The sequence below is a fragment of the Triticum urartu genome, chromosome 3 (assembly GCF_003073215.2).
Source record: "Triticum urartu cultivar G1812 chromosome 3, Tu2.1, whole genome shotgun sequence".
NCBI lineage: Eukaryota > Viridiplantae > Streptophyta > Magnoliopsida > Poales > Poaceae > Triticum > Triticum urartu.
This window is the reverse complement of record NC_053024.1, coordinates 139532638-139537346: the sequence shown is the minus strand read 5'-3', so window position 1 is coordinate 139537346 and position 4709 is coordinate 139532638.

Here is a 4709-nt window from a genome sequence, read left to right as displayed (position 1 = left end):
TCGCCACGCCTGCCCTTGGAAAAGGGTGGGAGTGGACCTTACTGTGGCCACTCCCCGTCCCGTCCCTCTTTATGAGGGCATGGGGGCTGTTGGCGTCACGGGCCGACCCCCCATGGCCGGCTTCTCTGGAAGTCGCCAGTCAGGAGTCGGCTTATCCTGAAGTCTTCCCCGAGACTCGGCTGTGAGTGGGCAGCCGGCCGCCTCGTCGCCGACTCTCAGAAGGCGGCTCTTCGTTCTGGGGTCTTGAGGGGCGCAGCCTGCCCCGATGTATTGAAAGGTTCTGGGCCTGGGTTAGCCTACCCGTGGCCCATTACTCCGACAAACTGCAAAAAGCCATAAAGGAGCTTAGCAGACCTTCTCCACAACTAGAGGACCCTGACCAGGCCCTCGACTCTGGACTTGAAGAAGATTCGGTTATCTCCATGGAGCTGATAGACCGGCAGTTCTATCAGTTAAGCTGCGACGATGCCATGGTGGCCATTATGGCCGACTATCCTGGACTGCTCCCTGCATCGCAAGTAAGAAAAACCAAAAAATCCTAACTCCAAAAACTAGGATCCCCTTTTAAACACTTCACCCACCATATACACATGGCATTTTTTACAGGGAAGGCATTCGGGACGCCCTGCCGAACCCGCAACAACTCGCCAACCAGAGGCACCGAGGCCGGGTAGGCCAAAAAGGAAGGCGGTCACGACGGAGACGCCGGCGCAAAGGTATAAAACCCTGCTCCTTGGTTGTCATCTTTCTCAAAATGTAATGACACTCGTGTTTCTTTAATAGAAAAAACGCTCGCCGGAATATGTCCGGCGATGTTGCCGATCACGCCTCCACCAGTCGGGCGCCATGACCGGACATAGAGGCGGAAGCCGATATGGGGCAGACGCAGGATAATCCCCCTACAGAGGATGCGGATAGATTATCCGCTACTAACTCGGAAGTGGAAAGTGCCATGAATCATAGGCGCCGCCGGGCCGTACTCCGCGACGCTTGTTTCTCACCAGAGGCATTTGATGCCTTTAATTCCGGAGAGGCGTACCTCCGTGCTGCTCAAGATGGTCTAGCCAGAGCCATGGATCAGTATGTAAAGGATGTACGGGTGAGTGAATCTGGTGATTTATATGTATCAGTAGCCCCTGAGACTTGAAACAGTTAGCAGAACTGATTTAAGGATCATCTATATTATACAGGTTCTTACAGAGAAGAATACTAGGCTGTCACAGGAACTGGAGGAGTGCAAGACCCAACTGCGGGCTGCTGTGGCCGCATTGCAGGAACCAAAAAAGTCATCTGCTGGTAACATTTACTTTAAAGAATGATGGTTACCATATAACGTGCGGCAACAACAGATGTTGCAGATGAATCCAGAGAGAATCCGGAGGTCCAGCATGTTATGCGACAGCTAGAGGCTGGCAAACGCGTGCTGATTGAAGTTAGGCGGGAGAAAAACAATCTCCAAGACGCCAATGTCAAGCTGAGCGTGGAACTAAAAGACGTTTGAGCCCAGCTTGCAGACTCCGAGAAGGAGAAAAAGCGGCTTCGGCACGGCATTTTTAGTAAGTTCTTGAACGAATCCTTTTAAAGGAGTTCGGCGAAGAGGCCGACTAACAGTGTTATGTCCGTAGGTATGCTGATGGGTCGTCCTGCGGAGGAGATGCCCGGGTCTGCGGGTGATCTTTTGTCCGAGTTGTCACATCTGCACGAACAAGTTCGGCAGGTGATGCAGGGTGTTGCCCAGGCCTTGTGGTCGTCCGTCTCCCTGCTAGAGGGCGTTGCAGAGCTTGCGGGGAAGCTTAAGGGAGCACGGCGTCGCTTTCAATTATGGAAGATATCAGCCTGCCGACAGGGTGCTAGAGAAGCCTGGGCCATGGTGAAGACACGGTATACCAAGGCAGACCCAAATCACATGGCCGAGGTCAGACCTGTGGGGCCCGACGGAAAAGAGATCCCCATTAGCTTAGTTTATGGGCAAGTACAATTAGCCACAAAGTATTCCCAACAGGATTGTAAGCTAGACCGCCTGTTGGATGGTATAGAAGAGGAATTTAGTCAGTCTGCATGACTATGTAATTAAAGTGACATGTATAATGCCTTCTAGCCGGATTGTAGATCATTTATCGTTGCGGACCTTTTCGCTTCACCCTCCGGGCCCAATAGTCCGGAGTGTATCCGAATACCCGCTCAGTTATATAAGAATCGAGGTATGCGCGGAGACCAGGCGTAGGGGTCATTAGTGCTTTATCAGACAAGTGCCCAACTAGTTATGTTATATTACATGGGTAGTAAGAAACATCTTCCAGGGAGAATAGTTCCGTTAAGATTTCCTTTCCCTGGGTAAGCATGCCCTAAAGTGCATGTCCGGACTGCGATAGGAAACGCAGGAAAAACATCTGGGGGCAGATATGGACAATAAATAAAAATCATCTTTTGTTCACCGACCGAATATTCCCTTAAGAACGCTAGCTTTCGGCTTCACCCAGTCTGAGGTACACATTCGGCTGACCCGGCAGTAACAATCGCAGAGGTGCTCTCCTTATGCCTTGGCCGAATTAACGGGAATGTAGGGCATAAATACAAGAGCCAGGCAACCCAGCTTGGCCAAAACTTAAGTCATATCGATGCATATAATGGTGAAAAAAGGTACATGCGGAAGTATAACACATGTGCGGGGCATGAGGCCCAGATAAATAATTTAAGCTTCTGTGAAAGAAGCCCCCAGGTATGAAGAGTGCGGCTAGCGCATCCGTAATGTGCAAGCGAGGCACAAGGTGACCCTTGAAGGCCTAGAGAAATAATAAAAGAAAGAAAGAGAACAAGACAGATAATGTATATGTAGAAAATGGACAAAGGGAGGGGACTAACATAGAGTCCGGTGCTAGGCGTAGAATCTTCGGAGCCTGGCCACGTTCCATGGGTTCGACTCGAGTCGACTAGTCGATGCATCCCGCAGTCGGTATGCTCCACCGGTCAGAACTTGGTAAATAATGAAGGGACCTTCCCATTTGGGCTCGAGCTTGCTCTTTTTCTTATCCGGCAGGCGTAGAACTAGTTCGCCAACGTTATAAGTTTTGGCTCGTACTTCTCTGCTTTGGTATCTGCGAGCCTGTTGCTGATAAAATGTGGAACGGGCTTTGGCTACGTCGCGCTCCTCCTCCAGGGTGTCCAAACTGTCCTGCCGATCGAGCTCGGCTTCTCTTTCTTCGTACATGTGCACTCGAGGTGAGTCATGAATTATGTCACAGGGCAAGACTGCCTCTGCGTCGTACACCATAAAGAAGGGTGTATATCCGGTACTACGATTCGGCGTGGTCCGCAGCCCCCAGAGTACGGAGTCGAGCTCCTCTACCCAGTGCGTGTTAGACTCCGTTAAGGAGCGCACTAATCTGGGTTTAATGCCGCTCATTATAAGACCGTTGGCTCGCTCGACTCGACCGTTGGTTTGTGGGTGATAGACTGAAGCATAATTGAGCTTGATGCCCATTTTGCTGCACAAGAGTTTTACCCCATCAGTCGTGAAGTTCGTGCCATTATCAGTGATGATGCTGTGGGGGACGCCATAAGGGTGTACAACCCCGGATATGAAGTCTATCACTGGTCTGGATTCGGCTATTTTAACAGGTTTGGCCTCTATCCATTTGGTGAATTTATCCACCATGACCAATAAGTATTTTTTCTTGTGGGTTCCCCCTTTAAGGGGTCCAACCATGTCAAGCCCCCAGACCGCAAAGGGCCATGTAATGGGGATTGTTTGGAGGGAGGTGGGTGGCATGTGGCTTTGATTTGCAAAGAGCTGGCAACCGGCGCAGCGTTGGACCAAGTCCTGTGCATCCGCCCAGGCCGTTGGCCAATAGAATCCTGTATGGAAGGCCTTGCTTACAAGAGCCCGGGCTGCGGCGTGATGATCGCCGAGTCCGGCGTGAATTTATCCCAAAAGATTTCGCCCTTCCTCTTCGGAGATGCACCTTTGAAGGACCCCGGTAGTGCTTTTTTGTACAATTCTCCCTCATGGACCCTGTAGGCCTTGGATCGCTGCACTATGCAGCGTGCCTCATTTTGGTCCTCCGGAAGTTCCTGTCTAGTTAGGTAGGCTAGGAATGGTTCTGTCCACGGGGCAATAATGGCCATTATTTCATGGGCTGAAGGTGTTATTTCGGTGGCGAAGCCTCCGATTGTGTCAGAGAGTTCGGTATCGGGTATTTTGGCCGGGTCTGGACTGTTGTTACTGGTGTGCCCTTCCCATACTACGGATGGCTTGAACAGCCTTTCCAAAAATATGTTGGGGGGACCGCATCACATTTTGCGCCCATGCGGGCGAGGATATCCGCTGCCTGATTGTTTTCCCGAGCCACATGGTGAAATTCGAGCCCCTCGAATAGAGCTGACATTTTTAGGACGGCGTTTCGATAGGCCACCATTTTCGGATCCTTGGCATCAAAGTCTCCATTCATTTGGGATATTGCGAGGTTTGAATCGCCACACACCTCCAGGCGTTGAATGCCCATGGAGACTGCCATCCGAAGACCATGCAACAGAGCTTCGTATTCGGCTGCATTGTTGGAGTCTGTATACAATATTTGCAATACGTACTGAACGGTGTCTCTGGTTGGGGACGTCATGTTACGCCCTCGATGCGGCTATATCTCCCACGTGTAGAAGCATGACTTAGAGGCATAACCGCATTGAAAGCAATGTCACAAGTGAGGTAATCT